The sequence below is a fragment of the Ailuropoda melanoleuca genome, chromosome 6, assembly GCF_002007445.2.
Source record: "Ailuropoda melanoleuca isolate Jingjing chromosome 6, ASM200744v2, whole genome shotgun sequence".
Classification (NCBI taxonomy): domain Eukaryota; kingdom Metazoa; phylum Chordata; class Mammalia; order Carnivora; family Ursidae; genus Ailuropoda; species Ailuropoda melanoleuca.
In genome coordinates this window covers 18,868,375-18,890,657 of record NC_048223.1, presented here as the reverse complement: position 1 = coordinate 18,890,657, position 22,283 = coordinate 18,868,375, and positions in this window count along the sequence as shown.

Here is a 22,283-nt window from a genome sequence, read left to right as displayed (position 1 = left end):
CCAAAGATGCTCATTCCAGAGCCTCTTGAGTCTCTGCAGCCAGTGGCTCTGAAAAGCAGCAGTTATAATTAAGCAGTTGAGTTTCTAATAGCAAGAATATTAAGAATAATGGATAACATATGTCAGCCACTGAGCTAAGGTTTCTACCCATTAACCCTTTAACCCCTTGAAGAGCATTAGAAAGTACTTTTACAGAAGAGGAAACAGACGACCTTATTCCACATGAATGCATGTACAACTCTCCCTCAGCCCCAGCTCTGTAGGAGGCTTGCTTTTTAAATCTAGCTGCCAGCATATGGCTACATTTTAAACCAAATACAAGTGTTGGGAATTACTGATTTATTATATTAACTCTCAGCTATGTTACTATAGGACCGGATAGTGTGTGTGTATATTAGAAGTATACTGTCCCTATTCTTAATTATCCACACCTAAGAAATGACCAATTGGCTCATCCTCATGCTTGTAAACCAAGTATCTGATATAGAATGATAATGCCTTATGCCAAAATAGACAAATTGAGTAATTGGAAATTCTGATATCTATGAACTATAGACGTGCTTATTTTATAGTTTGTTCCCTAAAATTATACCCAATTTTTATTATAATAATTATAATCATAGTTAATGTTTCTGAGCACTTCCAATGTGCCAGATCCAGATCCTCAACTCAACACATATATGCTACTTCATTCACTCCCACAGCCACTCCACAGAACAGAGACTGCCAGTGCTCTCAACTGTAGAGGAGGGAGGGAGGCCCAGAGAGGTTAGGCAGCTCGCTGAGGTCACACAGCTAGGAAGTAACAGACCAAGGTTAGACTCCAGGCTTTGTCTGCCTCTAGAAGCCATGCCGTTAACCACAAAGCATGCTGGGTGAAAGTAGCTGACATATTTAAAAAGAAATGATTGAAAAATAAAGAGTATTAGGGTCAGAGAGAGCAAAAGGAGGAAATCCATGAACTAACAGGGTCTAGTCTTTCCAGCAGAAATTCTCCCTTGGTTCCCCTGCAGAATGAAAGACTCACGCCACAGGGAAACAAAAGCATGAAAGGGCCAGGGAGACTTATTCAGAAACTTTGTGGGATGGGGGGTGGGCAGCTTTGTTTTTCACCCCAACACTTTTCCTTTTTTCAAATTCACTTCATCTTTCCTGAACCCATATCATTCTGTTCCAACAATGCCCTTTCTTCCTGCTTCAAAACCCGTCATCTGGCCTAGCAGATGATTTTTATTGACACCCTCTTCTCTTTGAGACTCCTGACTAACAGGAACGCATATTAGGAATTTATAAACTTGCTTTCAAAGACACCACAGGAACAGTATACAATCTTTCACACACTGCTTTGTGCCCTTCTAAGAAAAAAATAAGCTTACAATGGAATATAGTAAGTTAAAGGTCTTAAGTGAGAGCAATTGATTTTCTGTGAAATCTTTTCTTAGAATGCCTCTTAGAGACCAGCAGGGGTTCCTCCCCCCTTCCCACTTCCCAGGGGTTCTCAGAACCTTTCTTTCCTCTTATCTTGCAAGTCTGAGCCGGCATGGAGGTGTCAAGCCACACGGGAGGGCTGTGGGGGCTCAGCCCCAACCTTCATTATCTATTTAGGGAGGATAGCACGCTGTTCTCTAAGAGTTGCCTGAAACTAGCTCTTATGTCACACACCAGCACCCTTTAGTCAGAGAATGTGTACATCATTACCGCTTTTAATCTGGTCACGGGGGTGGGGGGGCTACCAATCAAAAGCCTTGTAATATGGCTTCTGTATTAGGACAGGTTTCAGAGCCTCCTGCTACGGTGCGGAAGCCTCCCAGAGGATACAGCACATGTCACTAATGATTTCTGGATCCTCTCCTTCACATTTGAAAAAAACAGTGGAGAAAAATGTTTCAAACTACTTTCTTCCTAAGGAGAGCCAGTTGTTTTTAAAGGATTTAAGCCTACAGGATGTACTTTAGAGAAGTGTTTCCAATAGAAATATAATGAGGAGCACATTTGTAATTTTAACTTTTTTGAAGTCATGTTAAAAAAGGTTGAAAGAAACAGGTGAATAATAGGTACCTAATTTAAATAATATATTTAATTTAACCCAACATAGCCAGAACATTATGTCAACATGTAATCAATACTTTAAAGTTCACTAATGAGCGATTCTGCATTCTTTTTTTTCACATGAGATATCTGAACTCGGATGGGTATTTTACAAGTACAGCACATCTCAGTTTGGACTAGTCACATTTGAAGTGCTCTACTGAGGGGCATGTGACTCACAGCTATTGTTCTGAACAAGGCAGGAATAGATGTTGCTTAATGTCAGTACATATATATACACATTGCTTTGTGCAGATCTGGACAATAAAATTTGGGATTCACATAAATCAGAGCATATAACTATTATTGTTTCTACTCGCTCTCAAGCAAATTGCAAACACCTTGGAGGAAAGGACCCAATTCATAGCCAGACATGTAGTATTTCCATGTTTATGAATGATGTTGATAATTTAGTGGATGATCAGATTTATCTGTTTTTATAGTTTCTTTAAACACCAATTACTTGTCTGCCTGTCAAATTTTATATACTTCTTTTTCCAAACATTTTATTTTTGGAGGGATCTCCATATTCTTATATATAACCATCTGTCCAACCTCACCACCTAAAGCCATCTCCAACCCAACATGTCCAAGACTGAATTTTTTTATTCATCCCCTCCTCCCCCACTAAAAAGAAAAAACTTGCTCTACCTGCAGTCTTCTGCATCTCAATTGATGGCAATTCCATCCTTGAAGTTGCTCAGTCAAAAAATCTTAGTCATCTTGATTCCTGTACTTCTCCCATACCACACATCTAACCTGTCAACACATCTTGTCAGCTCTATCCTGAATCTACCACTTCTCACCATCATTCTTTTTACCACCCTGGTCCAAGTCACCACCCTCTCAACTCAGGATCCAGAAAACTTTAAAACCTAAGTCAGTCCAGTCTGCCTTGCTTTAAAAAACCATCTGCCGTCTCCCTATTTCACACTGAGTAAAAACCAAAGTACTAATGATGCCTTATAAAACTAGATATGATCTGCCCCTCCTCCCCCATTTCCTCTCAGACATAGTCTCCCTCACTTTCCTCCCTCTACTCCACGCGCACTGGCTTCTGCTGTTCCTTGATCTTGATCAAGCTAGGGATGCCCTTGCGTAAGGACCTGTGCCTTTGAGAACATTTCCTCTAGGTAGCCACACTAGGTAAGCTGACTCCTTCACCTCTTTCAAGTCTTGCTCTGTCTCCACTTCTAAGGGGTGCCTCCTCTGATCTATCTATTTCATCCTACCCTCGCTCTCTCCAATCTATTTCTCACCTCCACATTCCTGATCCTTCTTATCCAGATCTACTTTTTCTTCCATAGCCCTGGAACACTGTTCCCTCAGCCACATGGCTTGCTCACTCCCTCACTTGATACATGGCACATGGGACGCACTCAAAAAATAATTGATGAATGAACGAATTTCTTTCTTTTATGCAAAATAAAGTACAATAGTATAATTTTCAAGAACTTACAATTTTCAAGAACTTGTTGAGCTTTCCTTCTCAGACCCTCCAAAGACAATTTATAGGCAATTTTACTACAATAAAATGCAGGACCAGTTATTCACAAATTTATGAAATAGATAAAATTCTCTTCCTCACCTTCCCACTTTGTCTTTGAACACTGTGTCCCCATCTCTTTTACTTTCTGTCTTCTGTTTACTGAACACAAGTTAGCCAGTTATCATGAACATAATGAAAAAGTGATGGAAATATCCCATATCTTCATTGTCCCATGTGATAGCCATTAGCCATATGTGGTTACTGAGCACCTGAAATGAGGCTACCTGCACAACTGAGGAACTGAATATTTTCTTTAAGATTTTATTTATTTATTTGAGAGAAGCATGAGCAAGAGAGCAGGAGTGGGAGGGGAAGGAGTAAGGGGAGAGGGAGAAGCAGGCTCCCTACTCAGTGGGAAGCCTGATACTGGGCCCTGGGATCATGACCTGAGCTAAGGCAGATGCTTAACTGACTGAGCCACCCAGGTGCCCTGAGAAACAGAATTTTTAATTTAAGCTAATTAGTTTAAATTTAAATAGCCACATATAGCTAGTGAAAGTGCAGCTTCATCCTTGAAGAACATTTTTAAGCTCTTTGAGGAAAAATATGTCTTCCTACCACAAAGCCCTTACAAACATCTCATGCATCACCATATGAATTAAAAAGAAAACCAGCGAGGGTTACCCCTTATATAGAATTGGATAAAGTATTATAGAAAGAAGTGACTTATTGAGAGTCATTAGATGACATGCCAACTTTTAAATTAAACCAAAGATGGCCACAGTTGGGGGAAAGGGAGACTGGAATGACAACACAGGTTTCTTCTTGTCTTTTTTCCGTTTTCACTGCCAAGAACAGAGATGATAATAACCTTCATTACTGAAGCACTGTGCAGGTACTTTGTTTTAATCAATACTCTCTTTTTGATGAATTTTTTATTAAGATATTTATTTTAATTCCAGTATAGTTAACAGAGAATGTTATATTAGTTTGAGTGTACAATTTAGTGACTCAACAATTCTATCCATTACTCAGTGCTCATCATGGTAAGTGTACCCTTAATCCCCTTCACCTGTTTCACCCATCTCCCCCTCCACAGTAACCATCAGTGTGTTCTCTATAAAGTCTGTTTCTTAGTTTGACTCTCTCTCTCTTTCCTTTATTCATTTGTTTCTTAAATTCCATGTATGAGAGAAATCATATGGTATTTGTCTTTCTCTGACTGACTTATTTCATTTAGCATAATACTCTCTAGATGCATCCATGTCGTTGCAAATGGTGCAGTTGTAAATGGGATTGTTTTCTTAATCTCTCTTTCTGCTGCTTCATTATTAGTGTATAGAAAACCAACAGATTTCTGTACATCAATTTGTACCCTGAAACTTTACTGAATTCATTTATCAGTTCTAGTAGTTTTTGGTGGAGTCTTCAAGGTTTTCTATATATAGTATCCTATCATCTGCAAACAATGAAAGTTTTACTTCCTTACCCATTTGGATGATTTTTATTTTTATTTCTTTTGATTGTCTGCTGTGACTAAGACTTCCAGTACTATGTTGAATAGAAGTGGTGAGAGTGGATATCCTTGTCTTGCTCCTGACCTTAGGAGAAAAGATCCCAGTTTTTCCCACTGGTTATGATGTTCACTGTGGGTTTTTCACATAAGGCCTTTATTACATTTAGGTATGTTCCCTCTAAACTTCCTTTATTGAGGGTTTTTTTTTTATCATGAATAGATGTTGTACTTTGTCAAATCCTTTTTCTGCATTTATTGAAATGATCATATGATTTTTATCCTTTCTCCTATTGATGTGATGTGTCCCATTGATTGATTCGCTAATATTGAGCCACCCATGCATCTTGGGAATAAATCCCACTTGATCATAGTGAATGATTTTTTTAAAGGTATTGCTGGATTTGGTTTGCTAGTATTTTGTTGAGAATTTTTGCATCTATATTCATCAGAGATATTGGCCTGTAGTTCTCTTTGTGTGTGTGTGTGTGTGTGGTGTCTTTATCTGGTTTGGGTATCAGGGTAAAGCAGGCCTCGCAGAATGAACTTGGAAGTTTCCCTTCCTCTTCTATTTTTCGGAATAGTTTGAGAAGAACAGGTATTAACTCTTCTTTAAATGTTGGTAGAATTTGCCTGTGAAGCTGTCTAGTCCTGAACTTTTGTTGGGAGTTTAAATTACTGATTGAATTTCATTGATGGTAACTGGTCTGTTCAAATGTTCTATTTCTTCCTGCCTCACTTTCGGTAGGTTATGCTTCTAGGAATTTATTCTAGGTTATCCAATTTGTCGGCATTTACATTTTCATAATACTCTCTTACAATTGTTTGTATTTCTGTAACATTAGTTATTTCCCCTCTTTCATTTGTGATTTTTGAGTCCTACCTCTCTCTCTCTCTCTCACTTTTTTTTCTTTTGATGAGTTTGGCTAGAGGTTTATCAATTTTGTCGATCTTTTCAAAGAACCATCTCCCAGTTCATTGATCTGTTCTATTATTATTATTTTATTTTTTTTAGTTTCCATGTAATTTATTTCTGCTTTAATCTTTATTATTTCCCTTCTTCTGCTGGCTTTGGGTTTTGTTTGTTCTTCTTTTTCTAGCTCGCTTAGGTGTAAGGTTAGGTTATTTGAGATTTTTCTTTCTTCTTGAGGTAGGCCTGTATTGCTATAAACTTCCCTCTTAGAGCCGCTTTTGCTGCATCCCAAAGATTTTGGACCATTGTATTTTCATTTGCTTCCACGTAATTTTTTATTTCTTCTTTGATTTCTTGGTTGACCCATTCATTGTATAGTAGCATGTTATTTAACCTCCATGTAATTGTGGTCTTTCCAGATTTTTTCTTGTTGTTGATTTCTAGTGTCATAGCACTGTGGTCAGAAAAGATGCCTGGTATGACTTTGATCTTTTTGCATTTGTTGAGACTTGTTTTATGGCCTGATATATGATCTATTCTGGATAATGTTCCATGTACACTTGAAAACAAATGTATATTCTGCTGTTTTAGGATGGAATGTTCTGAATATATCTGTTAAATCCATCTGTTCCAGTGTGTCATTCAAAGCCACTGTTTCCTTGTTGATTTTCTGTTTGGATGATCCATCCATTGTTGTAAGTGGGGTGTTAAAGTCCCCTACTATTATTATATTATTACCAATTAGTTCCTTTATGTTTATTAGCTGTTTAAAACATGGGTGCTCCCATGTTGGGTGCATAAATATTTATAATTGTTATATTTTCTTGTTGGATCGTCCCCTCTATTATTATATAGTGTCCTTCTTTGACTTTTGTTACAATCTTTGTTTTAAAGTCCATTTTGTCTGATACAGGTATTGCTACCCTGGCTTTCTTTTGACATCTATTTGCATGATTAATGTTTCTCCACACTGTCATGTTCAATCTGCAGGTGTCTTTTGGTCTGACATGAGTCTATTATAGGCAGCATATAGATGGGTCTTGTTTTTTATCCACTCTGTCATCTATGTCTTTTGATTGGAGCATTTACTCTATTTACATTCAAAGTAATCACTGATAGGTATGTATTTATTGCCATTTTGTTACTTGTTTTGTGGTTGTTTTTGTAGTTCTTCTCTGATCGTTTCTTCTCTTGCTTTCTTTCAGGTTTGCTGACTTTCTTTAGTGACAAACTTGGATTGTTTTCTTTTTATTCTTTGCATATCTATTCCTGGTTTTGTTTTAATCTTATCAAGTTTTCACAATAATCCTGTGAGGCTCTTTAAACTGTTATCATCTCCATTTGACACAGAGAGAGATGAGCCTATGAGAAAGCACGACTTACCCACACAGCCAGCCTGGGATGTTGAGTCTGTCTGATTTGGGGCTTCAGCCCTATCCTGTGTTACCTCCCATCCTCCTCTCTCAGCCCTGAGACTCAAAATACCTTTAAAGTACACTGAAGTAAATTGAGAGCATCTCTATCATCTTTGCTTCTTCTACACAAAAGGCTGAGTACTTTGAGATTGGGAATAAAACTGATGAGAAGTAACTTATCAATTCCTTAGCTTATTTAAAAAAAAAACAGTGAATGCAGGGGAATCAATCAGAGTAGCTTCTTAGACTATTTGGTTCTAGGCTTGTAAAATGAACAGTTTTTTTCCTCTTGCTTTCCTTGCCTCATGGTTCTATGAGGGGGCTACAGGTCTTATTTTTATTCCTCTCTTTGTAAAGATGTGAAAATAATAATTCACCCGTAGTTAAAAGCCACGAAGAATGTCCCACCCTCAAGTATTCCCACCCTTGCTGTGGGCTTTGCTTCTTCACCCAGCAGGGGAGCCCCAGCATTTTATAATTACACGTTAATGAAGAACAGAATCCTTCCTTGTTTTATTTTGCATTTCATTTCCAGAGTAATTTGATGTGTGTGTGGAGAAGGGCGGGTGTGAGGAAATGTAAACAGTGCTCATTTATTACAGCTTTAATTTAGACCAGATCTCCCCCTAATCCAATTCTGAGTAGCACAGTTTATACTAGTGAGCAGTAAGCACTAATAAAGATCAGCTGCAGGAAGGGGAGGGCCAAAAATTTTGCTGGGTATGCCTGCTAGTGAAAAAAACAAGCAAAAAACTCTAATACATTCACAATTTGCTACCTAATTTTGACTTATGTATAGAAAGCATGACACAATTTTAGTTTTAACCTGTCTAGTTCTATGAGGTATGTTCTTTCAATAATCTTTTGACTACTTTCCTTGGACCCCCACCTATGCCTTGACCTTGTCACTACCAACACTATAAACCCTCTAAAATTTCACCTTCACTATCTGAATTTCTAGCTCCTTCCCTCTAGTATCCTATATTATTGTTCTACTGCTGCTGTAGCAAATTATCACAAACTCAGCATCTTCAACAATGCAAATTTATTATCTTACAGTTCTGTGGTTCAGAAATCTGACATGAATCTAACTAGGCTAAAATCAAGATATTGGCAGGACTGTGTTCCTTTCTGTGGGCTCTGGATAGTATTGATTTTCATTCCTTTTTTAGCTTCAAAAGGCCACCTACATTCCTTGGCTCATGTCTCACTCTGCCACCTTCAAATCCAGTAAAAGCAAGTTGGGTCCTTCTTAAATCATATCACCCTGACCACTTTCTATAGTCATGTCTTCCCTGACTCTTCTTCTACCATCCTCTTCTCTTTTTAAGGACCCTGAGATTACAATAGGGTCCACCTAGATAATCTTCTTATTTTAAGGTCATCTAACTGACAAACTTAATTCCATCTGCAAGCTCAATTCTCCTTTGCCATGTAACCTAACATAATCATAGGTTCCAGGAATTAGGATGTGGACATCTTAGGGTGGGAGGGATGGGGGACATTATTCTGCCTATCACATGTCTCAACTCCAGTAATGCTTCTACCCGCTAGGACCTCAAATCCATTGTTTCTACCACTTAGAATTCTGTCACCTTGTTTCATAATTTCCCCTCCCTCCTTACCCAGCTGGAATTCCATGATTAATTATTACAATCATGTCTTTCATACATTTTAAACTCCCTGGTCCCCCTCTCTTATTTTGTTGCTCTTCCTTGGCAAAACCTCAAAGAGCTAGGTTGACTCCAACTCTTTGCCTGTTCTGCACCTGCATCCATGCCATTAAAACAAACAGTCAGAGCAAACAAACTTCCGAGTAGGACTGTAATGCTGCCCACCAATTGTACATTTTCCTGGTCTTTTCATTCTCCCATTCTACTACAGTTTCACACCTTTTGTCTTTCGGTATTTGGCTCCACCTTTCCTATTCACACTTTCATCCAATGACCTTGCTCATTGAGAAAATAAGGCAACCAGAGAGACCTTCAGCCAATTCCCTCCATCACATCAACTAAGCGTCAAGCACAGGTTCCCATGTACTCTGCCTTCCCTCCTCATAAATGTAAGACCTCCATCCAAGGCCGGTACCTTCTTTGATGTCTAAATTCCAGTCACTCTACTGGATCATTCCCGTTAGCACAAAATCATGCATTATTTCCTTGATCCTGGGAGCAACCAACAAACAAAACTTCTCTTGATCCCCATTGACTTTTCTAGTTACCATCCCATTTCTCTGCTACATGTTAGAGCAAAACTCCTCAGAGGAATTAACTGTAGTTGCTGACTCTTTGTCCTTTCTTTCAGTTCTCTCTTGACCTTTTGCAGTCAGGCTTTTGACCCCATCCCCCAACCCAAACTGTCCTTGTTAAAGTCACCAAATGACCAAAACTAAAGCCTCTAAAATCTCAACTTCATTATCTGAATTTCTAGCTCCTTCCCTCTAGTATCCCATATTATTGTTTTATTGCTGCTGTAGCAAATTATCCCAAACTCAACATCTTAAACGATGCAAATTTATTATCTTACAGTTCTGTGGTTTAGAAATCTGACATGAATCTAACCAGGCTAAAATCAAGGTATTGGCAGGACTATGTTCCTTTCTGTAGGCTCTGGAGAGGATGGTAAAGCCAATGGTGAGTTTTCAGTCCCAGTCTTACTTTATGTACTGATTGCTGCATCATCCTTGAAACACTTTCCTCCCTTGACTTTCAGGATTCTCTTCCTGTGTCATGGGCCATTTTTTAGTCCCCTTTGCTGGTTCCTCCTGGATTCCACTGCCAGATCAGTCTTCAGTCCTCAGGTTTTCTTGATATATAGTGTCTTCCCAGTGAGCTCAACCATCTTTATGACTTTAAAATCCATATGATGATGACACTCAAACATATGTATCCAAACCTAACATTTTCCCAGACCCCAAATTCCTATCCAGCCACCTAAATGTCTGCTAGGCATCTCAAAACTCAACATGTTCAAAACTGGCTAGTGATCTTCTCTTTAAAACTTGATCTACCCACACCTTCCATATTCAGTTTATGGCAGGTCCATCATCTTACCTTAGGCTAAAAACCTTGTAGTCATTCTTGACCCCCCTCTTTTTCTTACCCATACTTAATCTACTTCAAATCCTTGACTTTCAGAGTATCTCCAGACTCTGTCCATTTTTACTAGTTCCATTGCTACTCCCCTGGTCTAAGCCACCATCATCTGGCCTCAATTATTGTAATAGCTTCCTAACTGTTCTTCCTAATTCTACCCTTCCTGACCCTACAGTCTATTACAACACAACAGCCAGGGTAATCCTTATAAAACGTAAGTCAAATCTTGTCCTTTACATACTCAGTGGTTCTCCATTTTACTCAAAATAAAAACTAAAGTCCTTAAATGACATATGTGGCCCTAGAAGTTTTAGCTCTCACTGTCCTCTCAGTGCTCTCCCAATCCAACCACACCGATCTCCTTGGACTTTCTTTCTAACCACTAGACACACCACCAACTGAGGGCTTCAGATTTCCTATTCCCTCTACCTGGACTACTCCTTCTCCCTCTCCTTCCACCTCATATAACCATGTAATTTACTCTCTTATTAAAGTCATTTCACCAAAGAAATCTTCCTGGTCACTTAATTCAAAATTGCATGCCTCATTATTTCCTACCCTATTTCCCTGCCCAATGTTCCTTCATAGGACTTACAGCCTTTGAAAAAGCTGTAAAACATTACTTTGCATATTATCTGTCTTCATTTACTGAAATGGAAGCACTGTGTTGGCAGGGATCTTGTCTGTTTTGTTCACTGCTGTATACTCAGTGCCTGATACATAATAGGTGCTCAGAAAATATCAGTTGGATATGAATGAATGTGTGGTTTTTTTGAAAAGAACATTTTCTGTCAAAAGCTGGACTGTTAAAAAATTTTCAGAGCAGTTTAACTTATTAAACACCTACACACATTACTCTATCTAAAAGATATTTTTTAAATAAATTGTAGTAAATATTATTCATTGCCTATAAAAGCTTTTCTCTTCTCTTCCTTCCCTGTCTCTTGTTAATACATCTCTGGTTTTGTTTGTGCTGACCATATCCCTAGCTCCAGGAGTTTAATCACAATGGGTCTAAGCCAGTTATGGTAATTCTAGAAACTCATTTTTTCAGTCACCTGGCCCCTCAGGTGTCCATGTGGTCCTACTATACATGAGGAAGTCAGTTGAGGCACATCTGGGAAACATTCCCCTTTCTGATAAAAAGAGAGATCTTTCATCCTTTTCTTTCCTGCTTTGAATCCCCAGATGTTTAAGGATGTGATGTTTAGAGCTGTGGCGCAATTTGTGACCATGAGTTGACAAACTTAGGAAAGCAAATATTTATCCTTGAGGATAGCAGAGCAGAAAGATATAGTCTGAGTCTTTGATGATATTATCAAGTCTTTGGACCAAATCCTGGAGCTGCCTACTTTCAGACTTCTGTGTCCCAGCCTATGCCTTCCTTTTCATTATACTTTGATGATACTTTATCTTTTTTTCACCAGTACGTGTAGCATAAACATTTGGCAAAAGGGTCCAACCACAGTACCTGTGAGGAAACTTTGTGGTAAAAATGATTTGCTGTTGAATCACTTTGCAAAAACAGTACAAAATGATTATGTGTACAAGTTTATCCTGTTCAGGTGTTGTGGCACCTGACAGTACCTTTGCTTTCACTTCTGCAACGAAAGGTCCATCAGGAACTCTGAGCTTTTCAGTTGCAGTTTTCTTCTGGATACTATTCTTCTTTCCATCTGTGGGATAATGGGCTGGACAAGGGAAGTGGATACCCAGCGGGAGCAACTGTGTGGGAGAGGCCCACCACAAAAAGGAGCCCCAAACATGGCAATGCTACTTTGCCATATTGCCTGGAACCAGCCTTATCTGAAGCCCACATTTCAGGTGTCCAACTTTAAAACTGAGTTTTACTAAAGTCCATCTTTGGATGAGTGCTAAAAAACTGCAACTGAGAGGTAAATCTTAAAGCAGATTTTTAAAATGCTCATTTGAAGAACTGACCAAAAAACCACAAGCCCATAAACAAAAACAAACAAAACAAATAAAAAGAATAAATAGCCCAAGTGTTATTCTTGATAATATATTCATATTGTAGAGTGCCATTTTGTAAAGTGATTCAACACTGAGTTTGTATGAATCAATGCTGATTCTTCTGATTCTTCTGTTATAAACATCATGTGAAAGCAGCAATGACATGAATAGCACACCTTCCTTTCTGTCACCACCACCCACTGGATTGCAAAAGCCAGGCATCTTCCTCCATAGCTCTCTCTCATGCATCTCTCACCCTGAAGTCAGTGCAAAGTTATATCCAACCTACTTCCTAATGACGTACTTTGCACCACCTCCACTGCTGTGATTCATGTCAAGGCTTTCATCCTTTCTCCTCTGGACTCCCCTGGACTATCCCATAGCCCCCTGCCTGCCTTCCCCTCCCTCAATACTTGCTTCTTTCTAATCCATTTTCCACCTGGCAGCCAGGGGGATCTTTTTAAAATTATAAATCAGATTGTGCTACTTCTTGGCTTTAAGACTTTCAGTGACTCTGCCCTAGGAGTAAAAGCCAAGCTCCTTACTTGGCCTCCAAACCCTGAAGCAGTCTGATCCCTTCCCTCCCCTGCAGCTCATCGCCCTCCTCTCTCCTCCTTGTTCATCATACTCCAGCTACTCTGGCATTCCTGCAGATTAATGAATGGACCAAGTTCTTTTCTGTCCCTGCTTAGATTTCTCTTCCATTTATTTCTCACCAGAGTCATTACCCCCACAGGAAAGCCATCCCTCACCACCCCTGCTATCTATATTTGGCCTCTCCTAAGACTCCCATACTGTTCCTTCATACAACTTGGACTGTGTGATTATTTGTGCAGAGTGTTTCTCCTACTCCACTGTAAACTCCATGGGGGCAAAGATCTTGTCTGTCTGGTTGACTACCAGATCTCCACCACCAGACACAGTGCCAGGTTTATAATACTTATTTAAAAATGAATAGATTTGATTTTATCACAGCTCAGTCTTTCTCTCACCAGTTTTTCAAGGGGTCAAGGGGAGTTTCATACCCAGAAAATAAAAGCTTTGATCTTAGATGTTGACAATTTCTATTTCTATAAAACACTGCATTCTATTAGTTTCCTGGAACTAGAGACTAGATAAACGGCATATTATTTTCACTGGTTCAAATGTACAACACGCTTCTTACAAATCACTTTGAAAAAATATACGGAAGATTTTAAGAACAGAGACTGTAACTATTACCTCTAGGCTTAGATTCTCAACAAAGCAATAAAATCCCTAGTGGTTCTGAATCTCACTGAGACTTTCCACAGCTCTGCCTTAGCTCCAGCTCCTTGGAAGCCCCAGCAGTGCGAAGGTCAGAGTTTATACTATTCTGCACCAAGCACACTTTGTACAGATCCGATTGTTCCTCGTCCAAGGCAGCGTTATCTCACAGGGGGAGCAGAGGGGTGTAAGAAATTGTTGGTATAAAGGGATGAGGAAAAGGAGTGAAGGGTCCCAGAGATTCAGGAAGACACAACCAATTCTAAGAGGGATGTCACTCAGGATTTGATTAGAGAAACAGGAGAGTTATACACTAGGAGATAATACCATCTAGAAAGATATACAATAAAGAATTTATCTGGGATTTCACCTTTTACAATAACGGGATTTGGTTATATAGTCTCTGAAAGATATTGTGTCTGATGTTAGAGCCTGAAGTCACCCACAGGTAGTGGGGAAGGGAAGATAGATATAAAGCAGCAGTTCTCAATCACGGCCAACTTTGCCCCACCCCCTTCCCACCTGACTTCACCTCTTCCCTGAGGACATTTGACGATGTCTGGAGACATTTTGTGTTGTTACAACTGTAGGATGGGGTACCGGCATCCAGTGGGTAGAGGCCAAGGATGCTGCTAAACATCTTACAATGCATGGAACAATTCCCCACGATAAAGAATTATCTGACCCAAATGTAAATAGTACTAAGGTTTAGAAACTCTGATGTAAAGTGAAGAATAAACTGAAACCTGCAAGTGTAATCCAGAGCCCATGAAGATGGACTAGAACCAATGTCCCTTATTGCTTCCACCTTCAGGAATGCAGGGTGTCCTGCAGTAGTAGCTGGTGCCTTTTATCACAGAGTTAGCCATGTGCTTGGCTCATGTGTCAGGAAAGCCAATGAAGGATTCAGGGGCAAGTGAAAAAGCTGCAGGGCCAGCTGCTATGCCACACCCATGAAGTGGGTCAGCAGATGGCAAAAAGGCATGAGCTGCAACAGCACCTGGTGCCTCTGCACTGACTACCAGTACAATCCCCCAACTCCACCCCCTGCACATAAAAGCAATATGGTTACTGCTCCCAAATTTGGGGCAAAATGTGTCCTGTGGCCCACCTTCAACACACAGGGAAGAAAATTCTGGAAAATATAATTCAGCATTGTGAAGTTGACATTTTATAAAGCCATCACAGGATATACATGAAAGAGTTGCATATTAGTCAGCATTCTCCAAAGAAACAGAACCAGTAAGATGGATGGATGGATGGATGGAAGGATAGATAGATAGGTGGGTGGATGGATGGACAGATAGATAGATAGGTAGATAGATTGACTTCTTATAAGGAATTGGCTCATGCAATTATAGAAGATGACAATTCCCAAGATATGCAGTCAGCAGGCTGGAGACCCAGTAGAGCTGATGGTATGGGTTCCAGACTGAAAGCCAGTAGGCTCGAGGCCTAAGAAAAACTGATGTTTCAGTTCAAGTCTTAAGACGGGATTAGATCACTGTCCCAGTTCAAAGGCAGTCAGGCAGAAACATTCTCTCTTACTCAGCCTTTTTATTCTATTCAGGACTTCAACTGATGGGATGAGGCTTTTCCACATTAGGGAGGGCAACCTGCTATACTCACATGTTAATATTATCAAGAAACACCTTCACAGACACACCTGAAATAATATTTGACCAAATATCTGGGTACCCTGTGGCCCAGCCAACTTGAAATATAAAATTAACCATCTCAAATTGCTTAAAGCATTTCCTAAATTGTGCATCAGTACCTACAGGGAGCTGGAATAGGGAGCCTCTTTCTCCAGGCCTCCGTAGAACCTTGAATTTGCTCTATTATTAGGAGTTGCTTTGTACATCAGACTTCTAAGAAAGATTCTGGTTCTCCTATGTCAACATCTTCTTAAGCCTTCCCTGGGATATTCCAGAAATAACCTACTAGAATGTTGTGTTAAAGTGAAAAAAAAAATTGGTCTTTTTTTCTTTTTAGGAATATAGTAAGTAAAAAAAAAAATTAAGTGTTAATCCTTTAAGAATAATCGACTCTTCAAAATCATATTTCACATTTAAAACACAAAAGTTAAGCAACAAAATAGTAATTCCTAAAATCTGAAGCAGCAGGAATCTACAGGAGGGGAAAAGAGCAAAGGACAACCTCTGGTTCTCCTCTAATTATAAAAGATATCACTATATTCAACTAGAGGGGAAAAGCTCATGGAGGTGAAGGTCCCCAGGAAAATAAAATCATTGCTTCCCTCCTTTTTATGAAAGAAAAAAATGAGAAATCCTTCTGAACTTCACTGGTCACCAAGAAAAACCATATTACATCGAAGAGGTCTTTAAAAATCATATTACATCCAATAGGCCAAATAAAGAACCAAAACCTCAATTTCTGTAAATTTCATTTTTCCATGATACTAATAATTTCTGAAGTTATTATCTACCTGAAAACGTGAAGGTCTTTTAGCAGCTCCTAGTTTCCAATTGGTATCTACCCAGGATCTGTTATCTAGCACCTGTGAAGAAATTACCACCAGGGAAGAAATGTTCTCAAATCCAGTTTCAACAAGAGGCAGGTAAATGAATAGGAGAACACCACAGTCTCCATTTAAGGGGTGTCTGTCATAAGAAGTACCCAATAAAACAGGTGAAAGTCCTGACTCAGTTAGTTTCATAATAATGTGAAATGCCTCTGGTTTTAGGGAAATACAAAGTTCCAGATTTGGAGTTGGAAAACTAGGGATTTAATTTCTGGCTCTGCCACTTATGAGCTATATGACCTTGAAAGGGAGAAGGAAGAGAGTTATAGATTGGACTTTGTTCCCCCACAAATTCATATGTTGAAGCCCTAACCCCCAGTGTGATGGCCTCTGGAGATGGGGTCTTTTGGAGGTGATTAGATTTAGATGAGGTCAGGAAGGTGGGATCCTTATGATAGGATTACTGCCCTAATAAGAAAAGACACCAAAGAGTTTGCTCTAGCTCCCTTCCTCCCTCCCGCCCCACTCCCCCTTCCCTACCTCCCTTTTAATTGAACTATAATTGGCATCTTCCTTCTCTCTCTCTCTCTCTCTCTCTCTCTCTGCCATGTGAGAACATGGCAAGAAGCAGGCTGACTGCAAGTTTAGAAGAGAGAGACCCAAACAGGCTGGCACCCTAACCTTGGAGTTACAGTCTCCAGAGCTGTGAGAAAATAAATTTCTATTGTTTAAGCCATTTAGTCTCTAGTATTTGTTTTGTCCTTCAGCTTCTCTGAGCTTCAGAATCACATTTGTAAAATGAAGGTAGTGATACCTAAGTCATAGGGTTATTAGAGATTCAGTGAAATATTATGAGAGCTTTGAATAAACTGCAGAGAACAGTACAAATGCATGTCTTGTTCCATGATTACTTATATAATACTAACATTTTGTAGAGTACAGTGTATTAAATACTTTTAAACATTTTAATTTGATGGTTAAAATAACTGTATTAGGTATACAAAACAGATGGTATACTTATCTTGTTCATGAAGAATTGGAAGCCACAGCTTCCAGAAGACATAGAAAACCAAGTCTTCTGATGCCAACTCCAGCAGTATTCCCACTCTACTCTTACAAAGTATTCTGTTCAACTTCAACAAGACCACCAAAGGGTGTGATGAAGGCTCAGTCAATAATACATCTCCACACAAACATAAGAACTTTCCTCCCTAGCTCTTGCACTGGTGTAAGTGTTATACCATCTCTTTCCATTCAGTGTTCACTTGGTGAGGTGGGATTGATTTGCTTCTGGCACAAGTTAGAAGTGTGAGCATCAGAATAAGAAAGAGGGCGAGAGAAGATCCACTAATGACTGTAAGAGTTACCAGCGATCTGGAAATTTGATTTCAGCCCACATCTATTCTTTTTACCATACAGGCCACCTCACTAGGATAGCCTCAACTATCAGAGGAAATCAAGACATGTCCATTGGGCAAATAAGTAGGCCATAGTTTTGCCTTCTCAATGCTCTCTATATAGCTTAGAGGTAGTTGCTGCTTTGTTGAACTTAAAAAAAAAAAAAAAAGAAATTAGAGCCAGTATTGCGGTTCTTGAAAATTATTACAGTCGCCATGGCAAATACAATGTTAAGCTGACCACAGCAACATGATGAATTGGGGTCATAAAGAACTTGCATTTTACCACACTAAGTCATGATCATCTTTTGAAAGTGACTCATCCATTTTTTTCTATATATTTATTAACAAATATCTTCAGCCTCTAGAGACATTTTACAGTTTGTTGATTTCTTTATCTTCCACCTTTTCAAAATACCAGATGGTTTTCATTGCAGTGGGAGGAAAAGATTAAAAGAAATAGACAGGTGAGTCCAAAGACCTTGTTTCCCAAACAAACATTTCAATGTGGAAAAAACACAGCTTTCTCTCCTAAGATGTATGGGATATGGAAAAGTGTCCTACATGCCGCGTCTGTTAAATGAGGATTATCTCTTATCATTATAACCCTTATTAAAAATGGAGTAAAATCTGATCATGTTATAAAGAAAAGAGTGGCTTTTCCTCTCTTTAAATAAAAAAGGAATATATTCTAAAACTGGATTGTGGTCATGGCTGCACAGCTTTATACATTTGCTAAAAGTCATTAAATTGTACATTTATAGAGTGTGAATTTTATGGCATATAAATTTTATTTCATTAAAGCTGTAGAAAAACAATAACCAGTAAGAGGGACAAGGTATAAATGAAATAAATTTGAAAGCATATTGCTGATTGTTGAACCTGGGTAATGCGATTTGTTATACTATGCCTTCTACTTTTATTTATGATAGAAATTTTTCATAACAGGTTTTTAAAAAGGAACGGAGTTGAGGGGTACCTGGGTGGGTCAGTTGGTTAGGTGTCCGACTCTTGGTCTTAGCTCAGGTCTTGATCTCGGGGCCATCGGTTCAAGCCCTGCGTTGAGCACCACGCTGGATGTGGAGCCTACTTTAAAGAAAAAGAAAAGGAATGGAGTAGAGCAAAGGAGATACTGTAGCTTTGGTCCTCCCCATTAAACCTTAGATCAAGTGGTATTTTGCCACTATTCCACATTGTTCCATGCCACTAATAACTATGATGATAATTATAATAATGATAGTAGGTGTTATTAATTGAGTTCTTATTATGTGCCAGGCCCTGTGCTAGGGCTTTCTAAGTGTCCTATCTTTACAAGAGCCCAATGATGGAGGCACTGTTTTTACTCACATTTTGCAGATGATGAAACTGAGGTCCAGAAAGCCTAAGAAACACTTTAGGCCACGTGACACTATGAAACTGCAGGGGAAGAAAACTGTTTTTTTCCTTATACCCTTTCAGGTTCTTAACTAGGTCTCCGTCACAAAAAAAAAAAAAAAAAAAGACAGATTAACAAAAGCATACAAATTTATTTACGCTTTACATTACACATGAGCCTTCTTAAGGAAATGAGGAAATGAAGAAGTGGTTAAACCTGAGGACTTTTAAGATAGGTTGGATGAGGAGTGGAAAGTTGTGGGGAAATGTGATGGGACAAGATTGTGAGCTAAGTGTAGTAAACTGGAGGGAACTTAGTAAGACATGTTTGTTCAATTTCTTCTGAGCACCCCTCTGTCTTGGAGATAAGGATGCTCCTTTCTTCCCGGTATAGAGAAGGCACCTCTCACATGAGGGTCTTATGATTTGTTTCAGGGGAAGTTCAAAGCATTCTTCTTGCATTTGCCATTTCTCATATTCCTTCAGTTTAAAATATTCAATACACACGATACTATATTTTGGGGGAGCTGTCCTGAACCCTGTCAGAACCATGTGGTAAGTGCTGTGTTAGAGAGAGAGAAACAATCAATGTGTTTTGAAAGCATAAGGGAGGTGACAGTTACTTCTGAAGGGGGATAAGGTGGCGGCAGGGATTTCAGAAGGAATTCACAAGGGGAGAGAAATTCAGGCTGGGAACTGAGAAACAAAAAGAGTGAGTACAAGATACTTTCAATCACAAAGAACATCAAGGGTGACAGTGTGAGTGCAAGAAAGTGCACATCATGTTCCAGGCAGCCACATGTGTGAGAGGTGGGGAGTGGCTTACACCAGGGATGGGACAGACAGGAAAGGCAGGTGGGGCTCAAGGGACTCATGATGGTCTCTAACCAACAGGGGCCAGGCTTGTGGCAGAAGACCTGAAGTAACACTTAATGACTTCAGCCTGTCTTCTATTTAAGGAGGTCCTGACATATCTCCCACATAAGGTTACCCAAGAATGCCGGAGCAAGAATGAGAGCGCGTCAACATGCATCAAATGCTTAACCCAGCACCAGCCCACTTGATAGTACTGTGCGGCACACGGAACCAGAAACATCCAGCTGTAATAGAACGAAAACACAGGTGTTTTTTTCAAGTAAACAGCCTCACTTCACATCACCTGAACTCACATTACATATTTCATTTTGTCTTGCTCGCCAGAAATTGGTTCAGGAATGCAGGAATTTACTGATAAGATGTTTCAGTTGGAAGGAAAGCTAAACTGCACACACATTTGTCCTTTTTTATCATATATATTTTTAAAACATGAGGGCTGTTTCTTAGAGGAAACTCAACCTGGGTATGAATTCATGCCCAAAGGGGTAAGAAAATGTTGAAATTTAGAGTTTCTGCATCAAGCTTCAAAAATCAACGTCCTAGCCCAGATACGGGAGTCCAAATATTTTTCAGTTCCCAATTTCTCACTTCCTTGAGCTAAAGGGAGGTCAACAGTTTAAATCAGAGATTCTCATAAAAATACTTGATGTATACTTTTCATGTGGGTTTGAAGAAGGGGCCTAGAAAATACTGTACATCTTCAATCTGTACGTGATAAAATACCATCACTAATATTGCCAAGTAATCCCTTTTGCCCTGAAATATCATAATGAATTATACTCACCTAGTGACCTAGTTCTAAATTCTTTATTCCCAAGTGCACAAGTGACAGTAAATGAACTCTGCTAATTAATCCTGGTGTCTTGTCTGAGAAGAGATTTAGAATAATTAGAGGAACTGAAATTTGCCTGTGAGTGAATTCAGAGCAGACCACAGGAAGACACTTCTGTTTCCATTGCTGGGGCTCTATTGATCTACAGGAGAAAAGGCAAGGAGCTGACGTGTCCTTGTCTAAAGAACACCTCAGGCGGCAGGGCAACTCAGGACTGGGCAAAGCCTGGGCCTGAGGCCCTTTCAAACTGGTTTCTCCCAGTGCTGAAATCCCTCCAAAGTGTAAGCAAGACCACCACGGTGAACAACCCCTTGGAGGTACAGGAGTGAGGTCCTACCCTCAGGCATTAGCTTCATCCTCAACCAGACTAGCTCACTGCCCACGGAGTGAAAGAAGGAAGTTTTCATTCTCCTCCCCCTTCACTGTTCAAATAATTATTCTGGCCTCGGAAACACCCTGTGGATTGTTACTCTTAGAGACACCAGAATTTTTCCCTGCCTTGAGGTGAAATGCCCAGTGGGATTCCAGTAGCAATGCCAGAAGAGAGAATTCATCAGACCTCCTTTGCAGGCACCCACTGCCAACTAAACCTAAGGCAGGTCAAAGTTCTCGGAAGCTGCCTGTGTCCCTCAACTTAGGGGACGGCAGGACCCCCTTTTGCCAATGGCTGCTCAGTAATGATGGAGTTTATGTGGCTAGCCATTTTTCTCCTTCGAAAAAGTGGCCCCAAACATGTTACTCTACAGCCTACTGTACAAAAGGTCCGTTTTTCTTGGAAAAAAAAAATACAGTTCTTGTCATGATAGCCCATGTCATCCTAACAAGAATCTTGGAATTTGAGATTTTAAAATGCTCTTCAAGATTATCTCATCCAAGCATGCCATCTTACAAATGAGGAAACTGAGGCTCAGTTAGGCCATATGACTTATGTAAAGCCCTCCAACTAATTAGTATTCCCTGAAACTGGAGCAGAAATCTCCAGGTGCTGGTCCAGTCCTTCTGGGGTTCAAGATAATAGGCTGACAAGAAGCAGAGCCAAAGGTTAACACAGCTTATTTTCTCTGAGCAATTTTCATGCAATAATAATCCATAAAACATTATTTTTATACTAAAATATACATATTAATTTTTTTTTATTAAAACAAAGCTCTTCAAGGAAGTTTTAAGCTCACGGTAGTGTTTAGGGCTGTGTTCCCAAGCCATAAACAGTAGAGCTGTGCTGTCAGGATGGTAGCCACTAGCCACGTGTGACTAGTACAAGTCAAGATATGCTCGAAGTGTAAAATACACACCTAAATTGAAAGACTTAGCTCAAAAAAAAAAAAAAACCACAAAACTTCTCAATAATTTCTTATGATTACATGTTGAAATAATATTTAGATAAATTAGTTAAAATAAAATATGTTATTACAATTAATTTTACCTGCTTTTTTAAAAATGTTGCTACTAGTAAATTGGAAATTACATTTGGGGCTTATATTGTACTTCTCTGGACAGTGAGTGGACTAAAGGGTAGATATTAGGGCTGGTCAGTAGTTGGGTTCTCTTCCTTCCGTACAAGGTAGGATTGTAGGTCTCTGCCCCCTTGGT